The sequence below is a fragment of the Cupressus sempervirens genome, chromosome 4 (assembly GCF_028749045.1).
Source record: "Cupressus sempervirens isolate cs-2001-9-10 chromosome 4, ASM2874904v1, whole genome shotgun sequence".
Taxonomy (NCBI): Eukaryota; Viridiplantae; Streptophyta; class Pinopsida; order Cupressales; family Cupressaceae; genus Cupressus; species Cupressus sempervirens.
Window position 1 is genome coordinate 508,417,871 of NC_143121.1, and position 21,296 is coordinate 508,439,166.

Sequence of the window (21,296 nt, forward strand, 5' to 3'; positions counted from 1 at the left end):
AAAAAAAGATGATTTGCATATACTTGTTTGACAGGAACTACACCCTATATTTTTTATAGTTAAAAAAGGGACTTCAAAATAAAATAAAATGAATAAATTCGTACTAAAAAAAATTATAAAAATTATAGGCATAAAGTTCATCCAATTCTACACATTTCATCAGTTTACATCATCTTCATATTTTAAACGCAAATAACATTTTTTTTGTCACTAATGTTGAACTGTCACATTCTGATATCACATTTCTTTATAAAAGGTGACACAGGTTTGTGCTTTTACTCATAATACATTACTAAAGCTTGTGGGTATCATCCCCACCCTAGTTTTACTTTCTATTTGGAAGGTTTTTGGGTCACCATATTGTGTGTCAAAGTGTTATGAATGTTTTAATGCTGTCATTTTTTCATGCATGCAATTAGATCAGAATACATATGAAGAATTAATTGGTGAATTAAGATTAAATTTTATTGGTTGTTGATTCACTCCTCCCCTCTCAATAAATTAGTCTATCTTATATTTCCAACACAATATGCCTATTCTCTTCACTCTCATAAGTTTCACTTGTTCTCTGCATCCCTTTGCAATGGACGCCACTACCCAATATTTTAAGAACATCATAATTTCTCTAGTTTTCACATCTATTGATTGCTTGGGTTTTCACTTCTCAGAAACATTTTTTGTACATGTATAGACGTGTGTAACACAATTTTGAACTGGGCATGCTTCATAATATATTGTTGTGGAGTAATGGTTTTGTTTATGTGATCAATGATTCAATATAATGATCTAATATTCAAACAATTTTTTTCTTCTCTCCAAGACAATGCTGGAGCTTCTCTTTACCTTTTTTTTTTCTATGTCTCAGATGCAAGAATTTTTAAATATATTATTAAAGATCCAAAATAATGCTCCATTTTAGTTTCAAATTGCCTAGTTTTATCATTAAACCATGCATTATTTTGCATCCCTATTTACTCATGTTTCAAACTGCTTAGTTTTATGATTAAATGTTCTGGAAACAGAATCTACCATAGTCTAATTTTTCTTATACAATCTGCTTAGTTTTCTCTCATTCTACTTTAGACTACATGTTTCAACCTATCTTTTAATCTTTCCTTGATACATTTGGTGTGTGTCACAATTGATTTCACCATATATATCATAGTTAATGGGATCTTAAATAGATGCATTTCCTATTAAAAATATTTAATTGCTAGTGTACAAAATCAAAGACAATAAATCAATTTTGAAGAACTAACTATATTACCTTCATTTATGGTATATAATTGATACCAATCATATCCCAATTCAGATTAATCATAAATACAATAGATATTATTTTTTTGATTCAAAAAATACAAAAAGCTTTAATAAACCCAATTTGGGTCTGCTCCATAGTCTTCTTTTTAGCAAAAGACCACATACTACTTTTCAGCTTGGATGGTTCAAACTATAGATGTCTGGACTCAAGATGCTTCTTTGAAGAACAACAAATCAAAAGATAGCTAAGCCATATGTGCCAATGATAGAAAGTTCAAGACATCTAAAAATAGGTTGAGAAAAGATGCAAATGAAGCATTACAACACAGAGATAACATCAATTGAAAAAAGATAGAAAACCTGTAATAAAGAAAAATTGGAGTCTCATCTTTGTCCAAGTGTGACTGCAGTCTTTTTATTTACCACCTAACACAAAGGCATAAAGGCTCAAACATTTTTGTGAACGTATGCTATGGTCATACACTTTTTGATTGGAATAAGGCAGGATATCCTTGTGCTGCACTATTGTATTTGAATTTCTTGACTTGAGAATCAAAAGTGACAAAGTTAAGGAAGTGCTTTGTTTTTCAATATCCTCTTCCATTGAACAATACTTTTACTAATATCATGTTTGACTGAATGGTGATGAATTTCTAGGTAGAGCAAGTTTGTAAAAGCTTAAAAAGTGCTATGGTAATTTCAGCATTCCAATTTCCAACCATGTTATGGCACCAAGGATCCTGGTTTAGGAGCACAAACAAAAAATGGTCACTTTTTATGTTTGATCTTATTTGTCTCATTTTATCTTCAAAAGTTCTAGATGTATAGCTTATCTTATCATGTACTGTCCCCTATCCGATCTTTAGATAGTTAGGACTAGTTTCTTGAATTCAAAAGAATTGTCTATATGAACCCAAATATTGGATCTAAAGTAAACAATGAAATTTATTATTTTATCAATATTTAAGTATATTTATAATCTTCGATCTTCTAGTGTCCCTTATTTTTTGATGGTATAAATTAATGGTGTTATTCAACTTGTCTTTCTGAACTCGTAAAATGGTACTATCTCTAATTTCTCTCTTTTGATATATGCATTCATTTCTTGTATAATTTACATATGCCCTATGTTGAGAGCTCTAATATTTCAATCATTAATAGAGTGTTGTGAGTTTTCTTAAAGACAAACTCATTGCTTTATATTTGTGTCTCTTGGGTATAATTGATAGCCTTGTATTATTATAACAATTTGCATATGCTTTATCTTTCTGCTTTTTGTTAAAGGGTTTCAGGGTCCCTTCAAAACCTGCTTTTACCGTAATCTAAAACAATTTGCATATATTTTCCTGAACATATTAATCCTTTTATAAAATGTATAGTCACTGCTCTATTTCTTGTGAATTATCATTCCTTTCCACTACTTAATTGTAATATTCACTTTGATTTATCGCACTTATCTCTATTGTTCAAAGATTCCTTATTAATTTTCTCTCCTCATATTCCCGTGGACTGCTAGTTGGATGTAATATGATCTAATTAAATGTGACTTCTTGTTGATTGGATACTTGGGCGAGGAATCTCCCACATAGTGGTTGTTGACAATGATTTTAATATACTCCCTACTCTCTTATTTGGACACATATCCCTCTAGCATACTCTATGCTTGAATCATTGACTCCTCTTACATCATGTGAAGAACTAATCCTTAACATTGTCTGCATTGCATTGGTGTAGTCTTATTTCAATATGATCATCTTTATGGTTTCTCTTCCTGGTATGAACATCGATTTATGTACCCATGATTTTATTCATTATCGTTGGTACTCCTCCATTCTACAGTGTACTATGATTGTGTACAAAATTTTCATTCAAGTATCCTTGCCTTAATGATATTACAGTGTCTTTGTCATCTTCCTCCTATCATCTACCCTTAGAATCACTTTTAAGTGTTGATCAGACTCCTGTCATGATTTCTTCTGCTAGTCCATAATATTAAGTTGATCGCATCTTGAATAGTCCTCCAAATTACATCCATCTTTCTACCATATACTTCATATCATGTGAAGACAAATCTTTCATTCATGTTTACTATATTGTTGGTCCTTTAGAAACTGTGTATATATTCTTTGTTGCTTTCATTTGACTAGAAATGACTTAGCATATGATCATCCATGCAGTTGACAACACTTGATATTGACCTCACTATTTACATAACTGAAAACTAATGTTGTATGGTCCTTACAAGTTCTTGAAACATATGGGATCTTAACTTATTCTTCCAAGTTCAAGTAGTTTCCAAGAAATGGAGCCTAAATAAAGATGACTAGGAACACCATTTTAATAACTACTTTTGCCAAAATCAAAGGGATTTCTTTTTGTGTTTGCAACATGGATTTTTCAAATTGGCTGAAAATTGACCAACATAATAGTAAATTGACTAAATAATGATCAGTAGAAGTACTGGTTGGAGTGACCAAGTTTAAAACATAATTTTTGATGTTGATAGAAGTGCTTGAGTGTTGTTATGAACCTAAGGTACTGGGAACTTCTTTCTATAGTTATATTACTTGGAGTTCATCGTGACTATCCACTACCTGAGCTAGAAGACTACTTTTAACTTGAAGTTAATATGAAGTGGGGATCAGAGTTGGAGTAGAGTCAAAAGGCCCTTTGTCTTCTTGTAGTTGTAGCATCTTTTATGCATTTTTATTTTTGTCCTCTTTATCTTTAGAATTTTTTAAACATTTAAACCTACTAGGATATTAAATGAAAGTTTCACTTTTAGCTCTTTTATTTTGTATATAAATTCTGATGACAACCTTGTCAGTTATACACAGCTCAAAGTTTTTAATGGTACTAGTTTTTCCTTATGTAACTTATGTTTGTCACTCCAATCTTCTTTCTAAAAAATTATGAATTTTCATAATTTATTTGTAGTGTGGAGCAAGATATTTTTTTGGAAATGGACAAAAATATACATCGTCTAATACCAACAAAGAGTGGTTTTAGGAGGTTTACAACAATGTTATCCCAAAATGACATAGAAAATGATGATATATATTCTATTAATGAAGAGTTCATTGGTTTTGTCCTAAGTTCTCAATTAATGAATGGAAGATTCATCTCTGATATTTCTCAAAATATAGAGAGGGAAAATGAGGAAACAATACCATGTACTCCTTTGAACAACAGTCAAAAGTTTAAGAAAAAACATCTATGGCTTCTTCTGCACAGAAAGGAAGGATACGATGGACAATTTCGGATACCATAGTCCTCATAGAAGCAAAGTGTAGTGAGAAAGACATGCTTTCAAATGGTGGGCCAATGAAGAAGGCTACAACATCTACTAAAAAGTAGAAAATTGTGGAGGAGTATTGTTCTCATCATGAAATCTTTCGGACAATAAATCAATGTCAAGACCACTGGGAGCATGTTTTACTAGACTACAAGAGAGTAAGAGATTATGAGTTGCTTATTCCCTTTGGCCATGATAGTTATTGGACTATGAAAACCAAAGAAAGAGCAGAAAAAAGACTTCCATCAAACTTCCTAAAGGAGCTTATGGATGCAATGGAGACAAATTTTGGGACTGATAGAGTTATTGATCCTGGAAATATTACTTCTTACTACACTAATACATCTAGTGACAAAAACACTATTCTAAATGAAAATTCTCCAATAGATGAATTTTATACAATGAATGGAGCATGTCAAGGTTTAATACATACTGAAAATGAAAGTGAAAATGGATACACGGGGAAAAGTGAAAGGAAGCTCTAAAAACAATTGGCATGAAAGATACAATTCTTGAAAACAATAAACTAGTTGTTTCTACATTACAACTTGCTTAAGATGGCCGCATGAAACATCATGACAAAGACTATGCTGTGATGAAGAGGTGTCATGAAAAAGACCATGGTCTGATGGAAAGGTAGTTGAGTAAGGAAGAAAAAAATGATGAAAATTTGATCAAATTGGAAGAACAAAAACTCAATGTGTAGATGAGTCTAGTTGTTGCTCTTAGTTCTATAGGCCAAGCAATGGTTAAGATGTCTTAATCATTTTCAAATGAAAAATGATTCAACTTAATTTTAGTACTTATATATATAGATTATGGTTTTGTATGACATTCAAATAATATTTTGTTTGACATTTGAAATCATTGCACTTGGTTGTCTTGTGCACTGCTTTCATGGAACTGTTGTGCTTGATTTTCATTTAAATATAAAGTTCAAAATTTTATATTCTATTACATGGTTCTTGTGTGGAATGCAATTTGTTGGCAGATCTTCTACATTGGGATCTTTGTTGTCATCTTTTTGAAAGCTTCTCTATTGAGTGATGTTCTTATATTGTTTTTATACCTGTAAATGAAATTTTGGGATGGTTCATATATGGGGAGAAGTTTGATTTGTGGATGAAATTCTAGGAGTTTTCATATGGGGAGAAGTTTAATGCTGAGAAAATAAAGTAGTTTTCTTTTTAATTACAAAGGTATTTGCTTTGATCCACTGAAGTCAAATCAAAGAGTTTTATTGTTAGTTAAATTCTTTATTAAATAGAGTTGGGAATTGCGAGAGTTGTAAAATAATCATATCTCTAAAAACATTAAATCTGAAACCAACACCGTCATAGCTCTAAAAGATTTAAATCTAAAACCAATACAATCATAACTCTAAAAGCATTAAATTTGAAACTAGTACAACCATAGCTCTAAAAGGATAAAATCTAAAACTTGTACAGTCATAGGTCTAAAAACATTAAATTTGATTTTGTAAATATGAACTACAGTGATAAATCATAAGTTTCTTCCTAGGTACATAGAGTCCAATTACTTATTATTATTTTGGAGCCAACCGCCATGTGCATTTTTATCAAGCATCTTAGGAAGTAGAGTTAGATGTGTTATTTATGTAGTTGTCTATAGTGGTTATCAGACTTAGATCAAACTTTTTCAGACATATATATTTCATAAAGTATTAGTAGCATGGAAAATCGGACAAGAAGTCATAACCTTAAATGGCATGGAAAGTGAAAATACTTGCTTTTGTTTTGGCTATGTTTTTGGTTAATTACAAATTATGATTACATGAACTGATATATAGTATTTGGAGCTATTATTTCTAATCTATTTTCTCTTTTATGTGTTCATATTAAAATTGTATTTCTTACCATTTTAATGTAATTTTTGAAGTGCTAATATTTTTTTGTATTTTTTTTTTGGCAAGGTGGACTTAATTACTGCATAATGAATTCCAATTCAACCTAAAAATTGAAACTTCTTCTTGTTGTTGCATCAAATGTTATCTAGTTGGCATTACAAAATTAGAATGAAACTCAGAGCTCAAAAATTATATAGAACAATTGTACGAATCATAGAGAAAATTTCTATAACATGATACAATTGACAAAAATAGACTTAGATGACATGGAAATAGTCCTTCATGTAATCCTTTTGAGTTAGAACATGAGATTATTGGAAATGATTTATCTATTTCTCAATGGGAAAGAAGAATTCAAGGCGAGTGATATGTCAAGCCGTGCTCTTTGCATTGGTGGAGCCACAAAATTTTCCAAGTTAGATGTGATGATGAATGTTTTTGCAACATTTTTAGGTTGCCTTATGCATTATTTAAAAATCTTTGTGAAAATTTGAACGATGACTTGAAGCAAGGTGTAATACCATATTCATTTGCTACTAGCATAAAAAGTAGGGTACTATCAGTCGAGAAACATGTTGTTGTTACATTTTTACAATTGTCATCCAGAATGACAATGCTTAACATTAGTGAACTATTTGGCTATGGTAAGTCCATTGTAGTAAGAGTTGTAAATAAGTTCATTAATGTGTTTTATTCTTGATATCAAAATCATATCTAATGGCCTAGTGACCATATGTCACTTGAGCATGTGAAAGAAGGGTTGCATCAGAAATGAGGATTTCCAAATTGTTGTGGAGCAATAGATGTAACTCATATTCAATTTCATCTTCCACCTAATCAGTGCTCTTCTAATTGGTTTGATTGGACCATAATTATAACATGTCATTACAAGCAATCGCTGACAGCAATATGTATTTCATGGATATTGTTATAGATGGCCTGGCTCTGTAAATGATTCTAGACTTTTATGAAACTCAAGTTTCTATAGAATGTGTGAAGGTGGGGAGAGACAAAATGGGCATTTAGTATTAATTGGATCATTGAATACAAGGGAGTACATTATTGGTGATGGAGGATATCCATTGTTGCCATGGTTAATTAAACCTTTCATTGGAGGTCTAACAACTAGTCAAAGAGAATACAATTTTAAGTTGTCATCAACACATATTGTGTTAGAATGTGCATTTGGGAGGATAAAAAAAATGTGGCAGATTTTGGAATAAAAAATGTGGCATCCAAATTTGGAAGTACTTCCAAAAACTATATTTTGTTACTGTATATTGCATAACATGAATTAAATGTGGAAGTGAAGATTATACATGTGATGATGTTTTTGATGAAAGTGGAACAAATATGCCAACTAATGAGTCGGTGGATCCGAGTGCAACAATTTCTTGAGAAGCATTAATGGCTTTTGTAAATGGTGATATGAATAATTTAAGCATGTAGAGCTGTTAAGAAATCAAAGGTTAATGAAAATTTGACTCTATTTTTTTGTTTAAGTTTGGTTATTATATGAATACTAGAACTTTCATGTATGTACAATTCAAATTTATTTACATATACCTTTCACGAGCACCTATTATTGTAGGTTTATGATAACGTGTTAATGACCTTCCCACCCACAAATCAACAAAACTAGTTGAATGTGCAACAATATTATTTTTTCATGTTATTAATATAGTAAAAATGTATGAAGATAAATACACAAAAATTAATAAATGTGAAATATCATATAATTTTCAAACACTAAAAACAATTTTTTTATTTTATTATTATTATTATTTTTTCATTTTTTAATTTTTTTTCAGTTTTATTATATTTAAATAAATTACAATAGACATTGTAAGATTTTTTTATATATATCACAATTCTAAAAAGTTCATATATATGCAAAGTACACTATTGATAAAATTAAAAAATTAATTATGATTATTATAAAACATAATTATCATAAATTTAAAAGTTTAAGCTGATTTCATTTTCAAATTCATGGGACCACCTGCTTCCTTGAATTTAGGAGCTAATTTTTTAAAGCATATTTATATCTAAAATTCATGGGACCACTCCCCTTTAAATGTTCCTGTAGCACCCGCTCTATTTTTAAGCAAGTGGGTGCCCATGGGACCTCAACCTTAATCTAAATATGTTTATTTCTCCTTTAAACCAAAACCCACTAATAGTGGCGACAGGAATGAAACTTCCAGATATGATGCGCGGAGGTTAACCTTGTTTATTCTTTTTTCTAGGCCAAACTCCTTTTCATAAGGAATTTAACTATTTTATTATGCCAAGGTAATAAAATATAAATTTTCACTATGTAAGGGAGATTTAGAATATTTGTAAAATATTATGGTTGTAACTATAATAGGCAAATATTTTTGTATAAAAGGGGTTATTCTCCTTTGTAGAGGCAATTAAACTCTAGAGGAACTAGTCCTTGGAGAATTCTTGGTGAAGGAATTGTTTAAATTTGGGAGGGAAACTTGTGAGAGATTACAAGATGTTTTCTACACCAAGAATTGTAAAAGAGGGATGGACTATGAAGGAGGCTTTGAAGCTTAGATGTTATAATTTAAGGCAATTTTGCTTGGCAACATTAATAAATTGGTCCCTGAATTGAGAAGCAGATAAGGAGACGTAGTTATGATAGGGTGAACTCCATTGTTGAAGTGTTTGTGTCTCTTTTTAATCTCTTCTCTTATTTGTTTCACTTTATTTGTTCTTTCTTTTATGTAATTAAAAACATAGTTAAATTAAGTGTTTAAACCATAACCCTTATAATTTCAAAAGTTTAAAAATACATAGCCACATACTTACTGCCTGAATTGGGGAATTAAATCTATAATTTGGATTAAGCTATAAAACTTGTAAATTATAGTTTACAAATCAACTTACTACTCCCATTGCATAAGCAATATCTAACCGAGTAGAAATTATAGCATACATGATACTCCCAATTGTAGATTTATAATTAATGTCTTTCATGAAGCCTTGCTCCTCTTGTGTTTTAAGACACAAATAAGAACACAAATATAAATGAGAAGCTAGACAAATAAAAACTAACCTAGCTTCTAAAATACCAAATATGTCCACTACCCTGTCAATATATTTCTTTTGAGATAACCAGATTTTATTCTTGTGTCGACCTCATAAAATGGTCACCCTGAATCCTTCATGGAAAATCTATTTTCTAATAGTTCTTTAGCTCACAAACAATCCATATGCTAGTGCCAGTCGCTAACATATCATCTAATATATAAAACAAAAGTATGATAAATTCACCAATAGGTAATTGTTTATAATAGACACATGGATTGACTTTAGAGCGTACAAACTTGCATTCAATTATAAACCAATCAAATTTTAGATACCACTGTCTTGGGGCTTGCTTAAGCCCATACAAACTCTACTTCAACCTACACAGATATTCTGCTTTTCCATTTGGACAAACCCTTCAAGATGCATCATGTACAACTCCTCATTGAAATCCAACAATATTTTTAGTGACAAAATTTTACTAATTCATGAATCACGAATGTTAGTCGCATCAATAAATTGGTGAATATTTATATCAAGCGGTGTTGTTGGTTCACCCTGTGAATTCAAAATTTTGATGTCTTTCCTCAACTATTCACCACCTTATTAATTAAAATGGTCAACTCACCTTACATTCTTCTCCGCCAATTCAGTAGCAATTTCTATTACTATAAGGAGTAATTTCACCCATATTTTTTGGATGAATGTAAGAAATTACCATCTGACATGAATTGTGTTTGCCAATATTGACACATTTGCTAAGAACATTAAATTTCTTTATTTTTTAGGTCATGTCCAAGCCTTAAAACACCTCTCTACTACTATAGAATGTTATTACTATTTCAAAATCACCATCAAAATATAAACACCACCACCCTAGTCTTTTCCTATTTAGCAAATTTTAATCACCCAATTGTGGAATTGTGCACAATTTTCTAAATTTTGTTTGATATTATAAATAGATGAAAAGGTGAGGTACCACAGTTCACCAATTTTGCAGTTACAACTTGTTCAAATCTGTCAAGGGATGCTATTGCTATGAAAACTTAAAAGTAAATGACAAATTATATAAGTTTGTTGTTAGTGTTTTTAAATTTTTTTTTTTTGATATTTTATAGTGTTTCATTTTTCTTACAAAGACTACAAACACAAATTTGTTAAGTTGTTAAGATAGCATCCTGGTTGACAGATCTGTCATTGTGGAAACCTAATGGTAAGTGACAAAGGATATATGTATATAGCTATTTTTTTACCAATTTTATTTGTTAGAGATTTTATAGTCTAGTTTATGTTCGGTCTATTTTCAGAGGATCTGGGCAAAAGTTGATGAGGGTTTCTTTAGATGTTGAGTTGTTGACAAACCATGTCACTTTGAAAACTTTATAATAAGTAACACTAATTGTCGATGATAGATTACAAATGATTTTAATTATTTTCCATTTTTGAAATGATGTCAAAAGTAATGCCTAATTAAATCCATGGTGTATATTTAATGTTTATTTCTCAAGCTTTCAAGTTAGCGAGCATCATTTTATGTTTAGACACAAGATTGTAGGTTTAAATTTTTTTGAGTCATTTGTCTAGTGATCTCGTGAGTGCTTTTAATGTGTTAATTCATGTGGTTGTTGGTTTTGGATTTTTTTTGTCTTTTTAGCTATGAAATATTTGAGTTGTTAGTCTTTACTAATTAGTGGCAGGTCACAATTTTGTTTGTTGTTAATATTCATAAGTCAGGATTTGACAAGTAGATAGTTAGTGGTCAAATCTTTCCCTTGTCCACTACTATGTTTGGGCTTAAATTATGATGGACACCCATTGCCCGAGCGACACTAGCATGAATTGGCCCTTGTCAGATGAGTGTTAGACTTTTGCTTTCACAAGTTGTGATGACAAGCTAGTCTGTCACAATTGGGATGCCTAAAACCATCACAATTTGGGAAAAAGAAAGGCAAAAAGTACCTCTTCATGCCATCATAATTTTGACGACCAACTATTGCACAATGATCGACATTTTCAGTCTATTTTCACACTTGCAATGGAGTTTTTGTAGGCTCAATAGACATTCATCGGATTGGATGTTGCAAGGGTGATGACATGCTATGATAATGTTGTTTGAGCAATGGACATTCGAAAAATGTTACTATCGCAGGTGCGATGGTGTGTGACAAAAATGTTATGAGAGTGATGGCTTCTTGTAGGGCAAGGTGTTGCAATTGTGATGACTCACTACATTATCAAAAGAAAATTGGTAGTTTTGATATTCTATTGTTAGTTCTTGCCATGATAGAGAACTCTAGAGGCCTAGGCATCCATACACACCCTAAATCTCATTCTGACTCATGGGCTAGAGGACAGGCCTTGAATCAACATTTTAATATCTTTTAAAGAATGATTGAAGTCATTGAAACAATATGGATCATATTGGAGATTCAAACATTGCCTAACAACATTACATCAAAATTTTAAAAAGAAAAGTGTGACTTAAGTCTTAAGAAAAATAAGGACCACATTGGTGCAATGATCACATCATTTTGATCACGCTGTCTACCACTTGAACATACATGATTGCTCAAATAAGGGCAAACATAACTTTTGTATATTTGTTTTGAATTAAACAATAGATATTTAATACATAGATCGACTCTTGAACAAATTGACTAGATCGACTCTTGAACAAATTGACTCTAGTTTCTTTTCTTCATTCAACTTGCAAACAACCTAAATGACAAAGATAAGTACAAGTTATAGGACAGAGAGCACAAGCAACTCCAATTTTATTAAATGCTAAATAGAAAGGGAAAGAAAATTCACCTTCATAAAATCTTCTTGGATTATGTAATCGTGTTCTGCATAGATGGTTGCCACAACAACTTCTATACACATCTTACAAAGATTTGCTCAATCGAAGCCCTAATAAAAGTTGAAATAATCATAGCTATACAGTAATTAATGAAACAACAATTACCAATTCCAGAACATACTAGTGTAGTATAGGATAAAAACTCAAATATCTTGGATAAATTTCAAATTATTAAAGAAACAAAACAAGACTTCGCAAGCTTTACAAAAAATTTTATAATCCATGTCTCTATGTTTTTCAATCCATGCATCATGTATTTTTAGTACTTCCATTCTTGCTTATTCATTTGGAAGTGCAATCTCAATCTTTCATCCAAACAACCAGGTCTAAGCAGGGTTGGGTCCATAACATCAGGACAATTTGTTGCCGTGATCATTTTTACCTACATTTAATGTTAAAATTAATAAGATTTTCAGGTCATAATGAAAAATACACCACCTTAAAGAATCTTAAATAAGTTAAATAACATAATTTCTTGTTTAATGCATTTGATTAACAATTACAACAACTTGAGCACCTTAAAACACAATACCTTTCCTAATTGATCAAAACCATCTAGTTGGTTAAGCAATTCCATTAAAATTATTTGAATTTCTCAATTAACACTTGTTCCTTCACTAAAATGACATCCACTAATTGCATCAATTTCATCAATAAATATGATGTATGGCTGCAAAAAAGCCCCACTATAACATTAAGCATTTCAATTATATTAATTAGAACACTTGTTAGTAGATTGCAATGTAATTACTAAGAGGAATAGGGTTGTAGGCATAGAAAGAAATACTTTTTAGTACCAATAGCTTCAAATTCTTAGATGTTATGAGCTAATAGTTCAACATACACAATCTTTTGAAATAAAAAATAAACTATTATTATATATAAACAAAATAAATTATCATTTTTAATTATATTAACAAACACCAAAAATTAGTCTTTTGATGTTCAAATGAATAAGAAGTCATACCTGGTGATCCCATGCATAACCAAACATTTCCCTAATCAACCTTGCACTTTCACCAATGTATTTATCTATTATAGCACTTGAAACCATCTAAAAAATAGTATTAGAAAAAGAAGGCATAAATCAAACCTCAGGTACAAGAAAGAAGAAAGTTGGATTGCATACAAGTAAGATGGATATCAAAAAAGCTAAGCTACAACCTTAAGGAAATTGACATTAATGTTACTAGCGAGAACTCTTGCTAATAGTGTCTTTCCCGTTCCAGGAGGGCCATATAGAAGTACTCCCTAAAATTGGAGAAAAAATAATAAACCTCTATGAAAGAATTCCAACAAGAATAAATAAAACATGCAAGTTGAAATTTACATAAACAAGTAATTATCATGATTAAGTTGCACCCCACACAAATTTTACCTTAGGAGGTTTGATTCCAACCCTAAGAAAGAGTTCAAGATTCATTAAAGAAAGTTCAATAGACTCTCTCCACTCCCTGATTTGATCTGCTAACCCTCCTACTACTAAGTAGCTCACATTGCCAGGATCCTCATGTAGCATATTATAAACAACAGGGTCCACCTACATCCAATATACACAAACAAAATGATTAGCCTTTTTCCAAAAAATGCCTTCAAAGATTTTGATATAATTTGTCCTTATCAACAACTTTCTGATGTGAGATTCTAATGCTAGGTACCTCACAAGGAAGAGCCCTCATTATTGTAAGTGTTGTCATGTCAAGAACAACACACATGCCTGTAGTGAGCTTATCTTTATCTACCTTATACCGGCACCGAACAACATATCTTGCCCCACTGCTAGCTTTCACAAGTACTGTACAAAGAAAAAATCATAATCTTAAAATTATAAAAACTAATTTACTTCAATAGTACAAGCATGAATAGTTAAATATTAATTTGTTCAAAATCAAACATCCACTGGAGATAGAATCATAGATTTATAGGTGATACATATATTAGAATGATAGTGCAATAAAGTATGATCCTACCACATCCACATTCCCCTATTGGGAAAATTTGAGAAATGTAAGCATGTTTAAAAGGGATTTTATGAAGTACCCTAAAAATTATGGGAGCAATATTTCAAAATGGAAATAGCAAGGATAAAAGATATGAGCAAGAGACGAGGATGCATCCAAATGGGGGATAAGGAACCTGGAAAATAAATATGAGGATATTTATTAAATTATATCTTTTCGTCACCTTTCAAACCACATTTATGGATTTGATTTCATGTTGAACATGTAAATATCATATAGAATAATGTATGATATTGATGCAAAGTAATATCTAATGGTCCTTGATTAATTTTCCAACTGTAGCCATGCCAAAACATGTCACTTTTTTACAATATTATAGCAATCAGTCACCTTTCCAACAATATTTGTGAATTTAATTGCATGTCAAATATGTAAATATCATGGATACTAAATCTATGATATTGATATTAAGAAATCAAGGAAAAGCTATCTAGTGGACCTCGATTACTTTTCTGATTGTACCCATGTTAAATCATGTCATACTTACTATACTATATCATCCACTCACCTTTCCAAAACTATTTAAATAGTCAATTACATGTCAAATATGTAAATTTTAGGACCATTGAGACAAAAAATGACAATTGAGGAAAAACTATCCAATGGTGATTGACCAATTTTCTGAGTCTAACCATGTATGACAGTGAACCAAGTACAAATTTAAGGAAATTGTTAAGTAATAAACTAGTATGCTAGTATATTTTTCTATGAACTTTGTCACCTTTAAAAAATATAAACTACCCATACACATTAGTACATAAAATAAAATGAGAGACTAAGCATGGAACTATATATTTCTCTATTATGGAAAAAAAAGTGTATCTACAGGACATAATTACACTTCAGTTATTATTTGGAAGTGATAATAAATGGAAAAGGTTACATGGAAAAGCTAAAAAATTTAAAAGGTTCCCTGTAATATTATTAAACATATCACCACACTCAAAAGAAATAATGAGAATAGTTCATGAGAACACTGTGAAACAATAGAATTCACAAGCACATGAATTATGGTGTATTCATATACCCTAGAAGAATTGTTTCATCCTTTAAGTCTACTACCTCCCAACATATCAAGTCAATTTGTACAATAAAATTCATTTACAAATTAAAAATATATATCATGAGTCAATGTATACTTTAGAATGATCTAATATCATTTGTTTCCACTATTCAAATTCTTCTTCATGTCTCCCAATTTACAAAAAAAGTTATCAAATGCAATCATTCAATGAGAAAACCAAAAATATAACAATAAGAGGAGGAAGAGGGCCAACCACATGAAGGTGAAAGCTCATTTCCCCCCCACCCCAACATCTAAATTCCTTGTTAACATCTAAAATTCATTCATTCTATTAATAAAATGTAACATTCATGAATTATCACATGATAACATTCATTAATACATAAGTTTCATTAGAAGATTCACACCAATATTAAAACATAAGATTCATTAGAACATTCACATGAAAATTCAATAGAACATAAATTAAACATCTAGACATAAACATCAGTCATTATCAAATAAGTTACATATGTTCACATGAATCATTTCTTTTTTCTTTTTTTTGTTTTATAACATACGTTCACATGAATCATTTCTTTTTTATTTTTTTATTTTTTGTCTTTCCCTATATTGTTGCAGAGGCATATCCATGTCATCATTGATATTTCTTCTCACCTGTGGATGTGCACTCACTATCCTTTGCAAAGGTGGGTCCTTTGCAATAACAAATAAAAGGGATAAATTTTAAAAAGTTGAGACTTAAAAGATTTTAAAGAACATATAGCACTCTTTACCATGTGCAACCACATCATCTTGCCCACTAGCTTGGACCTCAACACACTCATCAGTAACAAAATTTGCATCCCTTGTAACTACAATAGAAGATGCTATTCTTCATCCATCTCATCATCAAGATCATTGTCATTGTCGACATCATTGCCAACACTATCCTAGTCATCGTTATCATTGTTGTCGTCGTCATCATCATCATCATTAGTAGAAGCATCATCATCGTGATCAGTAGAAGCATCATCATCATGATCAGTAGCAACATCATTTGCATCAGAAGCATTATCAACTAACTCTTGATTGTGATCCACTTCTTCCTCTTCCTTAGTATCTTCTTCTTCCATCACATTATGCTTTATCAATGTTCCCCTTGGATCATGTCTAACAAAAAATGACCAACCTAGTTTATGTGGAACCTCTGAGTAAAATACCTGCTCACATTGGCTTGGAAGAACATAGTGCCCATTACTAATTGGCTCAAACAACCTTGTATTAACCATTAGAAATCCATTCTCATGCTCAATAACAATTCTATCAGGATCATTTTTATTGAGTCATAGTATGTATCATTTGACAACAAAGAGAACTAATTTGAAGGAATTAATGTCATAGTCAAGTATATCAACCAAAATTCCATAGTATTGATTTTGTGATTCTCAAGGATGTAAGTCATTTCTAGATGAAATATTGGTCACCTAGAAGACTGCACTTATCCTAGAATCACAAGTTCTCTTTGTGTCATTTAAAGCTTTTATGCAGAATTTATAACCATTGCATAACATAGACTTGTGGCATTTCACCTATAATAATGTAAAACATGTGTAGATTATTGCATCGTGAGCTCAAAAACATACGGTTGATTAACAAACTTATAAGTACCTGGAGATCTCTTAAACCATATGTTAAATCTATTTCATTTTGTGTAACCTTGGGATCTCCGTTACAATGATCTTGTTTGACCAATGAAGACATGGATTCCCATTTTAATCTATGACCATAATACTGACATTGTTCAATCCATACCATCATCCAATCTTTGATTGTTTGTAATAAAGAAATGTATTGCATCTCACTCTTTAATAGTTGTACAAAAGTAAATAGACAACTTACAACAGATTTAAATTGAAGATTAAGAATTAATTAACTACAATAACATCTCATAATTTATTACCTTTCACTTTCTTAAATCTAACATTCCCCACCAAGTACTCCCCTTCAAATTTTTCAATGGAGTCAAGATCCCAAATTCAACCTATATGGGTCTTTGTTACAAGATTAGGAAGATATTGAGTAACATACACCATAATTTGGTATACCTTATATAACCCTCGAGACGTGCTCTTTGTTGAATCAAATCCTTAAAAAAAATTAAGTGTCTCTCAACCATCCACATTGACCTAGGCTGTATACGTCCACACAACTCAATCTCCTCAACTTGGTGTATGAGGTAGTGTTCTGATACATTGAAAAAATTTGAAGGTAAACGCTTTTTCATTTCACACATTAGTAGAAAAATTCTTTTCTTCCAATGTTTTATATCTTCTTTATGGATTTTGTTAGATGAAAACCACCTACAAGGGATTCAAGATGCAAAAACATATAAATACGAGACTTTACAATATATTACTCATTTGATATATTGAACAAATATCACTGCTTACCTCATGTGTTTTCCAAGATCATATATCACTTGTTTGATATTATTGTTGAATTTTTTCAGGAGTGATAGGGGTAGTACATACTACAACAATTGTCAATTAAGCATTTCATTATTTTCTAACAGAATACAATGAAAATTGAATGCAGTTCCATTAATATATTGTAAATACAAAAGATCGTGACTTACCTTGATGAAAGTATGCCAATCATGCATTTTCATCCTTGGGCCAAATCCACTTTTCTTTGATATGAGATTGCTTATAGTCACAACAAATTATGTAGGAAATCAATTTTTTCGTATGACTTCTTTTATGGCATTACTTTGTTCCTCCGTTAATAACCAAGGAAGGACACTTGCATTAGTCCGATCGCCATTGCTATTTGATTCAATGATATTTTTCATTGCATGATTGGAATCATGAATGTCACTACAAATTTTGGAAATTTTTTCTTTGTCATGCCTTCCATCCAATATTTTCCATAGTGTCTCTATTACATTCTTTCCTATATGCATAGTATCAAACAAATGCACAATTTTTAGCTACTTGTAGTAGGGTAGCTTACTAAATTCTCTGAGATAAAATTTTAGTCCCTTTAGAAGGTGGTCAGTATTGATGCTTTGACAACCTCAGATTCTATTGTATTCCAACTGCCGTAGGTGAGGTGTCATTCTTCATGGCTTTGATATCATCTCTTCTTTCCCATTGAAAAGATGGTTTTTGACACTTTGATACTTATGATTTATGTCCATCTCAATATCTTGGCACTTGGTTCATCTCAATGGTTTAATCCAATATCTTCTCATATGGCATTTGGGGCATTCTGTTGCATTTTCCATGTATTTTATGATAAATTGCATGATCTTTAGGATAAGCATCTATTGATTGATACTCCATTCCAATATGTTTCATAGTGGCACATAATTCTCAGTATGAGCGAGGGAGAACATTTGATGGTGGTAACAAATAGTCACCTATCAATCTATAATAAAAAATATAATTTGTTAGTATAAACAATCTTAATGGTACATATTTCACCTTTTATATACTATAATGACATATATCACAAACCTTTGCATATGTCGCATTGTTATGTTGGATAAACCATTCATAACCTTCAAATTCACCAACAACAATACAATAGAGAGAAGAGTTGATTGGGATCCTTCATAAAGGCTTGTGTTTGCCTTCTCAAGTAGAGGTATATCATGGATGACCTCAATGTCATTTTCATTATAATCATAATCATCATCACCATCAATAGCAGTAGCAACACCAGTACCAAATGTGTCATGGATCAATCCATTTGTACCATCATCTTCAAATGTATTTTCTAGTGCATGATTGTCATCTTCCATAGGATCATGATCTTCTCCTTCATTACTCACACCTCCATGTTCCTCCATGTTCCTCGGAGATGTGTTGGTCCATATCACGAACTACCTTGGGGAGATCAACCTATATAAAAATGATGATAATCAAACCTCTATTTTGTGGTTGATATGTATATTAATTGTGAAATCGATATAACATACAACTTACCAATGGATAATAATCAAAACCCCCTTTCAGTGTGACCATTATCCCTACAATGTCTCTTAGTTGTTCTGATTTTGATTCTTCTTTTCTTTAAGCCATTACAACTTTTGCAAGGATAATAACATTTGTCATTGCCTTCTCTTTGAAAGTTAGACAACATTCTAGTGATTTTCTACCTATTTTGATCAAATTCCCTTGTAGTATTTGACATGAGCCTTCTTCATAGAAATAACTTATTCTTGTACCCTTATTGAGTTGGCCGTGTATATCTACAAAAACATTGGACACATTGTACTAAATGTTTATATCTGCACATATGGTTTTGAAAGAAAAATTTGGTGTAATTAATGTGTATATTTGCAAAAAATACTAAACATGTTGTACTTAGTGTTTATATCTACACATATGGTTTTGAAAGAAAATTTTGGTGTAATTAATGTGTATATCTACAAAAATATTGGACATGTTGTATGTAATGTTTATATCTACACATATGGTTTTAAAATAAAAATTTGGTGTAATTAATGTGTATATCTCCAAAAATATTGGACATGTTGTACTTAATGTTTATATCTACACATATGGTTTTGAAAGAAAAATTTAGTATAATTAATGTGTATATCTGCACAAATATTGGACATGTTTTACTTAATGTTTATATCTACGCATATGGTTTTGAAAGAAAAATTTGGTGTATTTATACCTCTTCATTTGATTTTGTTCAAGGGAAGCTTGTCAATGGTAATAGAAAACAAGAATTCATTTTCTAAGAGTTTACTATTGTTCAACAAAATTAATGTTTTACAAGAAAATGCACTTGAAGAACTATTAGCTCAGATGAAAGAACATGGTGTTGAAACAATATAGAAAGTGCTTGACATGAGAGGTCTACAAGTGAGGGTGTCTTGAAAACTTGAATGTTGAAATGAAAGCTATCTATGATCAAACACCTATGCCACAATTTTTTATTAAGGAAAACAGGCTTTAAAAGGGCCCTGAAACCCCGAACATAGAAAAGAAAGTCAAAAGTTTAAATGAAAAAGGCCATCAAGAGCCAGAAAGAAAAACAACAGTTCCCTAAAACATAAAGCAAGAAAAATCCAAGGAAGAGTGCCAAAAACCAGGGTAGGTTGCCAAAGGCTAGGGCAGATCAACCAATGTCTCTGAGCATCTCTGTGACATTGATCTCAAGCTCAAACATCTTGCCCGTCTCCTCCTTCTTTTCCATAATGTCCTACTCAGGGGCGGCGGTGTCTTTCTTTTTGGTGTTGGCCCTAGTTCTTTTCCAAACACCTTCCTCTAGGGGCTTGTCTTTCTAATTTATACCCTGTTCCTTCTCCTTGCTGCTTTGAACCTCGCCACGGTGGATGAGCCTCTTTATGTTATCATGATCCTTGAGGATGTTGAGGTTTTTCTCAGATATGCCCTACAAGGTCTTCACCATATCTAGGGAGGTAGTGTTGAAAGCCTCCAACTTCTTGTTTGTGCTGAGTTCATCCTCATTAACCCTATTCCTAAGGCTGTAGGTCTCCCTTTCCAACTCATTGAGTCTATGTTTGAGATCAAGGATCTCATGTTAGATCCATTTAGTTGTCATGTAGCTATCCACAATGCTGTTCTTAGCATTATTTATCACATCCATCTCCAAGTTGTCCCTAACAATGTCATTGAGGATGATAAAGGAAGGGTCAATAAGTTCTTCTATCTGGATCCTACCCTCCTCATTCTCATGGAATTGGGTACAGATTATCTCTCTCTTGATCCCCAAATTGGAAGTGGTGTGGTCAAAATTTCTCCAAACCACCTTCCTGTCCTTGCTAGTGATGGAGCACCTATAGGTGGAAGTGCCCACATCATCGTAACCCTAGTTGGGTTCCAAGTCGGGCTGCTGCTTGGGCTTGTCCATTGGGTTCTCCTCCCTCATCACACTTCCCTCGCCCTACTTCTTCTTATTGACTTCTT

General features: G+C 31.6%; 1 pseudogene; it reads right to left on the bottom strand.

Annotated features, from left to right (window-relative positions):
- Positions 1–12,086: 12,086 nt before the first annotated feature.
- Positions 12,087–20,562, bottom strand: LOC149562170 (26S proteasome regulatory subunit S10B homolog B-like; annotated as a pseudogene).
- Between the last annotated feature and the right edge of the window lie 734 nt (positions 20,563–21,296).